At 32.6% G+C, this 14,904-nt stretch overlaps 1 pseudogene; it reads right to left on the bottom strand.

Moving 5' to 3' along the window:
• Positions 1 to 10,151: 10,151 nt before the first annotated feature.
• On the bottom strand, positions 10,152 to 10,257 carry LOC150026283 (small nucleolar RNA R71; annotated as a pseudogene).
• Positions 10,258 to 14,904: the final 4,647 nt, after the last annotated feature.

The following is a 14,904-nucleotide window of genomic DNA, read 5'->3' as shown; positions in this document are numbered from 1 at the left end:
ATTTTCTGAAACTGTTTTTCACATGTTTTGCAAAAACACCCTTACTGCATAAAAAATAAACTGTGATAGGTTACCCAATTGATTGACGAGCTAATAATTGAACATTTATCACTTGCTTAAAAATTGAAGGTCACTATTTTTAGTTGTTCACAATTTTCTCTTTAAAATCAGTGTGTGTGTGGTTTGCAAATTAATCTGCATAACCTCAAGAATTACTTGGCTGATATAAATGTTTTTTAAACATAAACAGTGTCAAAATAAATCTGTTCATTGCCAAATAAATCGATTTATTTTCTGTGTACTGTGATAAAATCTGATTCTGCGCGAAACTTTTAAAAGGTCAATTCACCCCCCCCCCCCCCTCTTGAACTTTGACACTATTGAACCCAACATTGTAGGCCTTAAACAAGAGGGGGGTGAATTTTGTATTCAAATGTTTTAGTTTTGAAGGTATGAAGAGAGTCAAAGAAGAATCACAGCTAAAGGAATCAAAGAATGCAAGATAGAAAACAATTTTAGTTGAATTCCAGAAATTCAACCGGTTGTTTTTGCGGTTCAACCGGTTGTTTTTGCGATTCAACTGGTTGTTTTTATCAACAGTGTATAAAAACAACTAAAAACATATATACAAGAGTTAAGGGAGAGAAAGAATCACATAGGCAATTTTATACTGATTCACTCTTATACCAAGAGCTACATCCAGTTCCAAAAACCTCTGGGTATCTGCTAAGTAATCAAAAACCAGATTACAAACACACAACCACCAAAGAAGTGATCTTGATCCCCTCAAGAATACACACTTCCTTTGGCACACACAATCACACCATAGATCAGAACACCCTCTGACTCTGTGAACACAAGTTCTTGCAGAAATACAATTGAAGGAAGAAATAGGATTGATCACACCAGGTACAAATCAAATCAAAGTACACAGCAAGTCCTACTTCACTCTTAGAGAAAATATCCAAAGCCTTAAGCAATCTTGGAGAAAACTTGATTTCAAAAACTGATCCTGTAACTTTTTTGCTATGAGCGTATAACAGAACATTTATACTCCAATTAGCAGTTAAAAGCATTTATTATTAAAGACAAATCAGTTTGAAAACATTTAAAGACAAACTTAATAGAATTTTGTTAAGGCAGTTAAAAAAACAGTCGGTTGTTTTGTCGAAACAACCGATTGAATTGGTTTGACAACAAAGTCAACCAAATTCAAATATGCCAAAACCAGTTTCAAAAACCTTAAGTATGAAACAACCGATTGAAACGTAAAATAGATGGTTGTTTTTCTGCTTCTTCATAAAACACTATTTTAAAAAGATTTGAATTAAACCAGCTTTTGGATTCAAACTAAGAGTGAATTAACAAATTCAAACTACCCCAGAACACACCCAACTAAGCTACAATCAGCCTTCAAGCAATCCATGGAGATTTGGAGTCATCAAAGCTCTTCTTCAACAGTAATGACAAGAATCTTCAACTCTTCATACTTTTGGTAACATAATAAATTTCTAGAAATCCCGTAAAATCCATTTCTTGGTTTTTCTCACTTCGGCCTAAGGGTGATTAGGTCGTGATTAGACTAAATCTTGAGAAATGAAGCCATGCCTCTTTATTGGCCTTTACTTGTTTTGTTTTAATCATATTGGTTTGTAGTTGTTTAACCACAAATCTAGTTGGGTTGGATGGTTGATAAGTGTCAAATGTTCCTAAATTTCATATCAAATATGGCAAGCATAATAAATGTTTTACATGAAAATATCACAAAAAGAATGTGCTTGACCCAAAAGAATATGAAGATAAGCGAAAATTGAAGTAAACTTGTAGAAAAAGGATGAAAACAATAAACAAAACAAAGGATCAGACAATTGACCAATTTTCTCAACACATGTATCCTAAGCTATGCAGATTAGCATCAAAGAGCAAAAAAACGAATAGCTCAAGAACATTGATAACAAAAACATGTGATGAAAGGACTAAGGCCAAAGATGAATCATATTTATAGATTTTAGAAGGCTTAATGAATTTGTGAGACGTTGAGAAAAAAAAGTCCTTCATGAAGAAAAAGAATCCAAATTCGTTCGAGAGAGGCTTGGAGCTAACTAAAACCAAAAGGTTTCTTCAAGGAAAAGGAAAAGCTCATTTGCCTAAGCTTGGCTTAGAGCGAATCCAAAACCCAAGATTGTTGATAAGTGTCTAATTTCAGTAATATTTCATATTAAAATATAGGCACTTATGAGGATTTATTACTAATTTACATATAAAATAATCCTTAATTTATGAATTTATACTTTTTTATATTTTTTATGATCTTTATTTGAATAAGAGTATTTTATTCTCAAATTTGGTGTTAATTGCAGATTTCTAAGGAAGATTGGAGATTTGGATTAAAGATGAATGATTTGAGCTAAAAAGATAAAAATGGAAGGTCCCAGACTGGAAAAAGATTCAAAGAAAGATTGAGCTTTTTTTATGTTTTATCATTTAGCCCATTAGCGCAACACAGGAAGCTACCTAACCCTAGAAAACTAGGGATAAATAGAGGGCTAGAGAGGCTCAACCCTAGTGTGCCCGATTGAGAGGAAAACACCATAGAGTGAATTGTAACCCAATTGGGAGAATGGAAGGTGCTAGAAGTATGCGTGACTAATTCTACCCTTTGGGATTGGAAGTAATATACTCAAACTCTTATGTATTGAGGTGATATTTTATATATTAATATTCGGTTCTTGATTGATTATTGGTATTGTTGTTTTACTTTTAACTTTCCGTGACAAATTGAGAATCTTAAATCAGACCGAGAGGTATTTTTAGGGTTCAGACCTAAACATCAATACTTAACATATTTGAGTGCTAGAGATAGACTTGAAATGTTAATTGCCATTAACGTCTGAGTGTGATTTCTAAGTTGTTTTTATAAGTATGCGAGAGATCGATATTTATGAAACATTCTTAAGAATTTTATATGCGAGAGATCGATATAAATGAATTTTCTACGGGCATCAATTTCAATCAAAGAACTTAATATTAACATACTAATCAAAATACATGAGAGTGAAAGAGATGAAACCTAATCCCTATTTTTCCAATTGAAGCAACTAATTCTTTGTTCGTTTTCTTATTGATCAATGCCAACACTGTTGAACCAAGTGGTGTTCAAGCTTTGAAGAATCCAAACCCTTTTAAGGATGTTGAAGCCTTGGCTGTGCTTGGTGTTGTTGTGCTGGTTTAGTATAGTTCTAGGGTAGTTTGAGTATTGTAATGCACCCCTTGATCGAATCTAAAGCATAAGCATCTCAATCTTTGTGAAAGTAAAATGTTTTCAAACTAAGTTAAAACAACCGATTCTTTTGTCGAAACAACCGATTGTTTGTACTTAGATGTTTTGAGAAAAAGATTGAAAACTGTTTTTAAAATGGTTGAACTTTTCAGAACCAAAACAACTGATTGATTCAAAGAAACAACCGATTGTTTGTTTTGGGACCATAACAGAAAAACTATTTTATCTTTGACTGAGCTTTAAATGATTTAACTGTTTACGCTCCAGTCATTAAATGCTTTGACCAATCTTTTAATGCAATTTAAGAGTTTGTTAAGATTTGATAATAAACTACATCTTTGAATAAATTCAGAAAAACAGATTTGAGAATCAATCTTTGACAAGTTTTTAAGAGTTTTTGAGTTTTTCAAAGAGCTGAGATTGCTGAAAGTTTGTGATTGATCAAAGTTTGTGGAATAGGATTCTGCTTGTATTGAATTCAGAGTATCTTCTGTAACAAGTTTAATCCTTGTACCTTTTGAAACAAGTTTCGTTTCTGTGTTTGCTGAGATTGGCTGTGTGTTCTTGAGGGGATCAAGATCAGCAATCTTGGTGTTGGTGTGTTGGCCAAGAAAAGTATGTGTCTTGAGGTGTTCAAGGTCATTCTCTTGGTTATTGTGTAAGTGATCAAGTTATGATTGCTTAGTGGATTTCCTCAGGGTTTCTGAGAAGACTGGATGTAGCTCTGGGTTTGGAGTGAACCAGTATAAACATCTATGTGCAATCTCTCTATCCTTAACTCTTTAAATTCAATTTTATTTGTTGTTTGCTGGTATAAATAACCAATTGTTTATGTGAAACAACCGATTGTTTCTGTGAAACAACCGATTGTTTTTCTGGTTGTGCTGTTTTGTTTGCTGTTTTTGGTAAACTGAATTTCTTATCAATTGTTTCCTGAGATAAATTCATTCTTGTTTTAAAAGTTTGCGAAAATCCTCTTTAAACAATTCACCCCCCTCTAGTTTAAAGTCATCCATTCTAACAATTGGAATCAAGAGCTTGGTTCTTGAAAGTTATTCAAGTTGATCCTAAAAACCTTTTTTAATGGCTGATAGACTACTTTTTGGGGAAGGTGCTTCAATTAACAGACCACCTTTGTTTTGTGGTCTGAACTACCAATTTTGGAAAGTAAGAATGAAAATATTTATGGAATCTCTTGACAAAGGAATTTGGGGTGCAATTGAAAATGGTCCTTTTGTCCCAAAGTTTGAAAAAGATGGATCTGTCATTGAGAAACCATGGTCTCAATGGACTGATGCAGAAAGCAAAAAGGCCAAATTCAATTGCATTGCCAAAAATATTATAACCTATGCTTTAAATTCTGATGAGTTTTTCAGGGTCTCGCAATGCAAATCATCAAAAGAAATGTGGGACACCTTGGAAGTCACTCATGAAGGAACAAATGAGGTGAAAAGAGCTAGAAAGCATGCTCTAATCCAAGAGTATGAGATGTTTAGAATGCTTAAAGGAGAAACAATTGCTGAGGTGCAGAAAAGATTCACGCACATCATCAATCACCTTATGAGCCTTGACAAGACCTTTGATAAAGAAGAGCTGAACATCAAGATCTTGAAATGTCTTGATAGAGCATGGCAACCAAAGGTAACTGCTATTTCTGAATCTAAAGATCTAACATCATTAAGTGTTGCTTCTTTGTTTGGAAAGCTTAGGGAACATGAGTTAGAGATGAATAGACTCAATGTTCAAGAGAGTGAAGATAAGCACACAAGGAGCCTAGCCTTAAAAGCATCCAAGCACAAAGGGAAACAAGATTCCAGTGATGAAAGTGATGAGGAAAACCTTAGCTTGCTGTCAAGAAAGTTCAGCAAATTGCTAAAGAGAAACCGCAACAAAGACAACAACAAAGATAGGTATGGAAACAAGAAATCCAATGATTTTAATTCCAATAACTATACTTGTTTTGGTTGTGGTGAGCAAGGTCATATAAAGGCAGATTGTCCAAACAAAAGCAAGGAGAAAAAGCCCAGTTATAAGGAAAAGAAAGGCAAGACAAAAAGGGCTTACATAGCTTGGGATGAAAATGAGATATCATCATCAAGTTCTTCATCAAGTGAAGATGAGAAAGCAAACATCTGCTTGGTTGCTGAAAATGATGATGAATCTTGCAGCTCAAGTGAGGTAAGTTCATGTGCTTCCTTAAATGAACAAAATTAAAGTGAATTACTTGAATCTTTTCAAGAAACACATGATGAAGCTAATAGATTGGTTCTTTCAAACAACCGATTGAAATATCTTAACAATTGGCTTGAAAAGAGAGTTAAATCACTTGAAGAAGATCTGGAAAAAGCAAAAAGTGATTTTGAAAAATTAGAAATACATTTCAAAAACTCTTCTTGCAAGTGTGATACTCTTATTTGTGAAAATTGTGAAAACCTTGAAAAGAAAGTGCACTATCTTGTAAGTACTGTGGATAAGCTTTCGAAAGGAAAATCCAACTTTGAGAATGTCTTGGCATCTCAAAACTGTGTTTTTGGAAGGGCTGGTTTAGGCTTTAATCCACAAAACAAACAAGATAAGTTTTCAAAAAGTTTTTCAAGAAAGCCAGAAAAACAACCGATTGTTAAGACGAAACAACCGATTGTTACATGCTTTTACTGCATGAAGAAAGGCCACTCTGTTAGGTTCTGCAAAATAAGGAAATATTCAGTTCCAAGAGGTTTTATGAAGTGGATTCCTAAAGGATGTGAAGTTTCTAACTGCAAAGAAAAGCCAAAAGGACCCAAATTTGTAAGGGGACCAAATCTTGTTGTTTGAAATCTTTTCATGCAGGAAAACTAAAGAAAAAGGAGGGACTGAGTCATCTGATCAAGTTCTTGAAGAAAAAGACAGTCATTGAAGCTAAATCAATGATATGCAAAAGAAGACCTCATCAGTGAAAAGAGGCTTCTTGATCATAAAGCACATGGCTCATGGAAGAATTAACATAAGGATAAGACTTTCCTTTATTTGTTCTTAATTTGTGTTGTAAAAGTCCTCTCTCATGGTTCAAAATCTTTTTAATACGCTTAGTATCATCTGCTTTGAACTCTTTCTGCTCATGGTTAAAATTCAAAAACAATTTTAACTGCTGTAGAAAAACAACCAATTGTTTATTCGAAACAATCGATTGTTTTGGGTCTGACAACACTATGAAGAAATTTTTTTAATTGCTATTTTGAATTTCTATCAGTTGTAGATCAATTCAAAGAGAGAATCTTGGTCAAAGAATCTGTGTTGAAAGCTGATCACGTTCAGAAAGGAGTTACAACTGTCATAAAGGAAAATATTCCAAAATCTTGGAAATTCAAGAGCCTTAATGACTAGTCAAAGATCACATGTGAAGACCATGTGATTCTCAGCTTTTTCTGACATTTTCTGTGCAGAGCAAAGTCAAGTCCTCTCTCTCTGAAAATCAGGTACCCACTAAATAAAATTGAATGCTAATTGATTCTTTTTCTGCTATAAAATCTGGTGCAGCTGATCTCTTCCACAAGAACAACCAATTGCAACATCTCTTGCAAAAATTTGTGAAGAGAGCTCTTCTCTGTTTTATTCTCTGCCATCATGGAATCAACTCCTCCCACCTCAAAGAGAGTCAAAACCAGAGCTATAAGGTCTGGAGGAAGGCTAGAAGGCTGGTTTTCTGGAGACAATGATCTTATTGAGAAGTATAGGTATGAAACAAGTATCAAGAAGATAAACAACCCCAAGGTTGTATGCTTTGATTGGCTGAAAAGTCAAAAGCTTGATAATGTGAGAAGGCTGCTCAAGGATCAATCTCTTAGAAAGTTCCTGGAGATGAAGGGAAACATATATCCAGATTTAGTGAGGGTATTCTACACAAACCTAAAGTTTGAGGGAAACAATCTAGTTTCTCATGTGAAAGGTGTAGAAATGGAAATAACTCATGAAGTATGGACTGTTGTTGCTGGTCTAAAGTTCTCTGGCCTTAGAATCAACAAAGGAAATCTTGGAGTAGTGGAGGATTTTAACAAAATCCAATACTACAAGAGTTGTTTGAAGAATCAACATGCTTAAGTAAGAACATGCTCGGTTGGAGGTCTAAAGCTTGATGAAAGATTGCTTGCTCTCATTGTGAGTTGGATTATAACTCCAAGGGGGAGTAATCATTCTGTTCTTACAGAAGAAGATCAAAATCAATTGGATTCACATCATCAAAGAGCACATGCAAAAAGCCATGAGGTTAAGTGACTATCACTATCCATATGTTGTTTTAGTATCTAAATTTCTACTCTATTTTGAAGTGAACCTTGAAGATGAAACTTCTGAGTTGGTCAAGTCAACTCAAGAGTTGAACAATGGATCACTCAGCAAGATGGGTTTTACCAAAGTAGGTGGAAAATGGATAAGTAAGGATGGTGACCTTGGTGCCTCATCTAGTGGTGTTGCTGATCTTGAACAAGATGAACCTGCTGATATGGATGTTCAACATGAAGATCCACCTGAAGATTATCAAGATGCTGGACCAAGTGCTGGTGCTGGAAATCAAGAAGAAAGGATGCAAACCATGTCTCCTTTTGAAAGATTAATGATGAATACGCTTGATAGCTTCGCTTAAAATCAAAGGAGCCTTCATGATCTCTGTGTTAGTAATTTCCAGAGGATTGACACCAGGTTTGACAACATGGATGCAAGATTCATGACTCTAGATGAACAAATTGAAGCTGTCCAGAACCAAATCTTTGATCTTCAGTTTGCTGATGATGAAGAATGAAGGAAAAACAACCGATTGGTGTATCGAAACAATCGATTGTTTTTTGTGCTTATATCTGGTTTTTAAAATTTACTTTCTTTCTGTTGTTGCTGTTTTAATTCTGATGTAATCAAAACAATATCTTGTTTGATCTCTTTTCTTTGTCTATTTGTGAAGACAAATAGGGGGAGATATATGTTGTGTTTAAGTTTCTATTTTTTTTTAGTTGTTAAAACAGTTTGGATGAGTAATATTTTTCTGATATTTAGCTCTGAAGTTTATTATTGTTTATCTGTACTAACCAAATATCATAAGTTCTATGCTTTGTTCAAGAACTGTATCTTGCAGGAACTGCTTCATATTCAATCAGGTACAACACAAGCATCAGGGATTTGTCTTCATCAAATAGGGAGACATTGTTGAACCAAGTGGTGTTCAAGCTTTGAAGAATCCAAACCCTTTTAAGGATGTTGAAGCCTTGGCTGTGCTTGGTGTTGCTGTGCTGGTTTAGTATAGTTCTAGGGTAGTTTGAGTATTGTAATCCACCCCTTGATCGAATCTAAAGCATAAGCATCTCAATCTTTGTGAAAGTAAAATGTTTTCAAACTAAGTTAAAACAACCAATTCTTTTGTCGAAACAACCGATTGTTTGTACTTAGATGTTTTGAGAAAAAGATTGAAAATTGTTTTTAAAATGGTTGAACTGTTAAGAACCAAAACAACCGATTGATTCAAAGAAACAACCGATTATTTGTTTTGGGACCATAGCAGAAAAACTGTTTTATCTTTGACTGAGCTCCTCTAGTTTAAAGTTATCCATTCTAACAAACACAATCACTTCTAAACTCTTTTTATTGTTATGATGCTATATTTAGCGAATATTGTACTTGATAATTTGTTGTTCCTTGTGGGATCGATATCCGTCCTTAGGGACAATTATTACTTCTGACAAACGCGGTGCACTTGCCGTAAAAAGTCATCAAGTTTTTGACGTCGTTGCCGGAAAACAAGTTTGATTTGTTGAGTATATTTTCCTAAATATTGTGAATATTTTAATTGTTTTGGTTTGTTTTAATTTTTTGTTTATATTATTTACTCTTTTTATTTTATTTTAAACAGATTTATTTTTATTTTATTTTATTTTAATTTGCTGATTTGCTGCTATTATTTTAATTCTTATTTTGATTTTATTTGTTTCTATTTATTTTCAGATTTATTTTGATATTTCTTTTGATTTTGTTTTGATTTTATTATATTTTATTTTAGTTCTTTTTAGGTTTAGTTACGTAGTTTTATTTAGGTTTAGGTAGTTTTTATTTAGTTGTTTTATTTATTTATCATTACTAGTTTTAGTTTTTATTTTTACATTAGGTAGTATTTTAAGTAAGTTGGTTACTTTTTTACGATTATAATTATAATTTTTTGTTTTATTTTGTTTTAGCTTTATTTTATTCTTAGTATTTATTTATTATATTTAATTACGTTATTTCATGGTTTTAGTGTTTTCTTTTATTATGTTTTTAGTTTTTTATTTTATCTATATTTTTGTTATTTTTCTCTTAATGTCATTTTAGTGTTTTTATTTTTGTTTTGTTTTATTTTTATTTTATTTTGCATATTTTGTTTTTATTTTTATCTTCAAATTTATTTTATTTTGTTATTTTTAAAGAAAAAAAAGTACTCTGTTTTTTTTTTCTCCACTAATATGTTTTAGGAAGAAAGCAACATGGCACAAGAACAAGCACCACCTCCTAGGAGGACACTTGGAGATTATGTCATGTACCAAGGACCAATGCATTATTCTAGTATCGCAATACCTGCTACTGTTAAGGCCTTGAAAATAAATCTCAATTTTCTCACTCTCATCATTACCCATCAATTCAAAGCAATGGATCATGAGGATCCATGTTCACATTTGTCTACATTCTATGAATTGGTGGGAACAATGGGCCTTCAATCAAGTGATCTTGAAAATGTTTATATGCGCTTGTTTTCTTTGTCATTAGCAGGAAAGGCTAAGGATTGGCTCAGATCACTTCCAAATCAGAGTCTCACTAGTTGGAAGGATGTAGAGGAAAAAAATTTTGCAAAGATTTTTTCCAATTTCTCGCTACATCAAAGCAAAGTCTGAAATTTTTGTGTTCAGACAAGGAGCAGATGAATCATTCTGTGAGACATGGGAAAGATTTAAAATGATGCTTAGAAAATGTCCAAATCATGGGTTTGAAGATATTGCTCAACTGAGCATATTTCTCACCGGTGTCAGATCTGTCACAAGATGCTCCTAGATGCTGCAGCTGGCGGCACAATGATGGCTCTTGATGTAGAACAAGCAACAAGGATTATTGTTGCATTGGTGTCAACTGATTATCAAGCCCAACATGATAGACAAAATACTCAGAAGAAAGGGTCGTTAGAAGATGCACTCTTGGCTCAAAATAAAATTCTGACACAGCAGATTGGGCAACTAACCGCACAAATGGCTAAATTACCCCAACAGTTATATGTTGTGCATTCATCTCAATGCCAGAGTCAATCAATCATGTGTGATTTTTGTGGAGGTGATCATCCTAATGGTCACTATTCTTATCTGAACAATTCACCTGAAGTTGAGGATCCATCCATGCTTGAAAGAATGAGTAAAGTTGAAGAAGCCCTAACAAAGCTTGTGATAATGGAAGAAAATAGCATGACAACGATCAAGAATATAGAGATCCAAATGGGAAAAGTGGCCAAACAATTTAAAGAAATACAAAGTGGTCAGTTTTCAGTCGACAACCAAACCAACCCAAAAGAGCATTGCAATAATGTAATAGCTGAAAAAGAAGATGAGACTGGGGAATTAGAGAGAGAAATGAAAAGTGAGAAAGAAAAAATTAAAAATAAGGAGAGAAGTGTTCTTGAAAAAGATTTATCATATTCTCATCCTCCTTCAAAAAAAGAGAAGGAAAGAAAATTCTTTGATAAATTGCTCCCTAGGAATTATTTTGCAGGAAATCTGAAGCAAGATTCAACATTTGAGAGATTTCTGAAGAATAGGAGCTATATTGAAGAGAGAAATAGAGAGCTGGAGGCTAGATGCAGTGTCATGACTCAAAAGGACTTGTTTCAAAATTCCAAGAACTTAAGAGGTTTTAATCTTCCTGTGTCTATAAGTGCTTTATTTGTGGACAAGGTTGCACTGTATTTAGGTGATTTGGAGGTTCAACCCACCAAGATGCAGTTGGTAGACAGATCCTTCAAAGATCCTTTTGGTGTGGTTGAAGATGTTCTTGTAACGAGGAAGAATGCATACAACATGATGCAACAAAGAGAGTTGTCCATCTTGAAATAAATGGGCGTCAAGCTAGATGACGTTAAACGAGCGCTTACTGGGAGGCAACCCAGTCCACATTTTAGTTTTATGTTGTTTTATTACCTTTGCTGATTTTATTTAAAATAAAAAATAAAAAAGTAAATGATATAAAAAAAATTCTATATGCCTCCTAATCATTTTGCAGGTTATGTATTTTTGACCTGGGGACAGGTTCTATTATTCAGGGGGCAAATCTAGCAAATGAAGCAAGATTGTAGATAAAGATTTTAACAAAAAGCTGGATGACTTCTTAAGAAGAGAGGATTGAGCAAAAATATGGTTTTATCTTTCTAATTCTCTTTTCTTTTCAGTTATTTGAATTTTGTCTTATTTCTTTTATTTAATTTTTTGGTTATTTTCTTTTCTGTTTATTTGCTTATTTGTTTAGTTTGTTTTTATTGCTTATTTTGAATAAATTTCATGTTTTGTTAGTTTGTTAGTTTTAAGTCTTGAATTATCTTTCTTGAATAAATTTCATTTTTAATTTGTTTGTTTTCTTGTTTATTTTTTTTTCAAATAAAAAAGAACTAGAATATTAATTTTGAATTGTGGAAAAAAGAATTTGTGTTTAAATATTAAATAGTGAGATGAATTAGACACGGGTTAGAAAAGAAAATATGATTGAATCCCTATTCAAATGTAGTTAAAATTATGATACATGAAAATTTATCAGGATGATTGATTAGGACAGATAATGACAAGACAAAAAGGAATGAGGCCAATTAAACCAAGTAAGTGTGTGAACCTTAAACAGTTTTGAGAATTTTACTGATGAATTGACAATTGTGGTTGTTTAATTTTTATTTTTTTTACAACATAAAAGAGCATGAAGATGATTGAGGCATTTGTTTGTGTTAATTAGGAGGCAAGGCAAAATAGCCAACCTATATATTGTTAGAATTCCATTTATATATATATATATACACCCCCTTTGGGCCAAGAATTTTTTTGTTAATATTGCACCTTAACCTTTATTGATATAATTTGCTATCCTTTAGCATGTCTAAGGAAGGAGAACATAGATGCAATACATATAAAAAAGGGAATGGTTGGTTCTTATTATGAAAGTTCAAAAAGTTGAAAATAGGAAGAATTTTTCCTATTATTGAAAAAAAGAAAAAAAGAAGAAGAAAGAGAAACAAAAGAAGAAAAATAAATAGAAAAGAAAGAAAAAAAAATCATGAAAATCATGAAAAGACAGAAAGAAAGTGAGGAAAAAGGTGCATCGAAAGAAAGTGGTAATTAGATAACATATATATTCTCTATCATTGAATTGTAGGTATGTTCTTCTTCTTTAAGATGTGCATTTTGTTATCTAAGAAAAACCAATATTTTTTGAAAGCCTAGCCTCATTACAACCCTAGAAAAGACCTCAAGATTCATGTTTCTAATATGTTTGTGATTTGAAGATGAAATGAAAAAACCGTGATTTGTTATGATTCAGTGAAAATAGAGAGAAACACTTACCTGTGAGGCATATGAGAAGATATTCCTTGATGAATTGTCATTTATTTGTTTTGATTTGATCCTGGAAGTTGATTGTGTTTACATTTTTCTATATTTGAATTTAGAAGCATCATAAGTTTTTAATTTGATATGTTGTTTACTGAATTAAGCTGTTTGATATTTAAATTCAAAATATATTCATTTACTTTGCTTGAGGAAAGCAAGATTCTAAGTTGGGGAGAGTGATAAATGTCTAATTTCAGTAATATTTCATATTAAAATATAGGCACTTATGATGATTTATTGCTAATTTACATATAAAATAATCCCTAATTTATGAATTTATACTTTTTTATATTTTTTATGATCTTTATTTGAATAAGAGTATTTTATTCCCAAATTTGGTGTTAATTGCAGATTTCTAAGGAAGATTGGAGATTTGGATTAAAGATGAATGATGAATGAGTTGAGCTAAAAAGATAAATATGGAAGGTCCCAGACTGGAAAAAGATTCAAAGAAAGATTGGGCTTTTTTTATGTTTTATCATTTAGCCCATTAGAGCGACACAAGAAGCTACCTAACCCTATAAAACTAGGGATAAATAGAGAGCTAGAGAGGCTCAACCTCTAGTGTGCCAGATTGAGAGGAAAACACCATAGAGTGAATTGTAACCCAATTGGGAGAATGGAAGGTGCTAGAAGTATGCGTGGCTAATTCTACCCTTTGGGATTGGAAGTAATCTACTCAAACTCTTATGTATTGAGGTGATATTTTATATATTAATATTCGGTTCTTGATTGATTATTGGTATTGTTGTTTTACTTTTAAATTTCCGTGACAAATTGAGAATCTTAAATCTGACCGAGAGGTATTTTTAGGGTTCAGACCTAAACATCAATACTTAGCATATTTGAGTGCTAGAGATAGACTTGAAATGTTAATTGCCATTAACGTCTGAGTGTGATTTCTAAGTTGTTTTTATAAGTATGCAAGAGATCGATATTTATGAAACATTCTTAAGAATTTTATATGCGAGAGATCGATATAAATGAATTTTCTACGGGCATCAATTTCAATCAAAGAACTTAATATTAACATGCTAATCAAAATACATGAGAGTGAAAGAGATGAAACCTAATCCCTATTTCTCCAATTGAAGCAACTAATTCTTTGTTTGTTTTCTTATTGATCAATGCCAACACAATCACTTCTAAACTCTTTTTATTGTTATGTTGTTATATTTAGCGAATATTGTACTTGATAATTTACTGTTCCTTGTGGGATCGATATCCGTCCTTAGGGACAATTATTACTTCTGACAAACGCGGTGCACTTGCCGTAAAAAGTCACCAATTGCTTCATGTTTAAGAAACGACTTCGCTTGGTCAAGCTTGAAGCAAATCTCTGCCAAGCCAAAAACCTCAAATTTAGTTGAAGCTTAAGAAAGGCTTTAAGAAAAAGGATTCCTTCATGGTGAAGAAAGCCAATCTTCTGAATGGATTGGCTCTACACGAAGTGATTGGAAAATTCGATGGAGCTCCTCACTAAACTGTATAAATGATGACTTTTCTACAACAAGTGCACCACGTTGTCAGAAGTAATTATTTGTCCCTAAGACGAATATCGAACCCACAAGGAACAATTGAATAATCAAGTAAAAGATTCACTAAATATAAAACAAAAATAATAAAAGTTTGTTGAGAGTTGTTATGATGACAATGATTAATAAGAAAACAAGTCAAAGAGTTTGTTGCTTCAATTGGAAAAATAGGGATCGGGGTTCATCTTTCTCACTCTTTTGTATTTTGATTAGCATGAAAATATTGTGTCCTTTGATTGATATTGATGCCCGTATAAAAATCATTTGTATCAATTTGTCGCATATAAAATTATTAACATGCTTCCTAAATATTGATTCCTCGCATATTTATAAAAACAACTTATCATTAAGATTAGACGTTGATAGCAATTAACATTTCAAATCTATTCCTAGCATTCAAATATGTTAAGCATTATTGTTTGGGTCAGAACCTTAGAAGTACATTCCAATCAAATTTTAAGTTTTGAGA

Source organism: Phaseolus vulgaris, chromosome 6 (genome assembly GCF_051622355.1).
Source record: "Phaseolus vulgaris cultivar YP4 chromosome 6, ASM5162235v1, whole genome shotgun sequence".
Taxonomy (NCBI): domain Eukaryota; kingdom Viridiplantae; phylum Streptophyta; class Magnoliopsida; order Fabales; family Fabaceae; genus Phaseolus; species Phaseolus vulgaris.
Note: the sequence above shows the minus strand (reverse complement) of the source record. Positions and strands in the feature narration are given on the sequence as shown.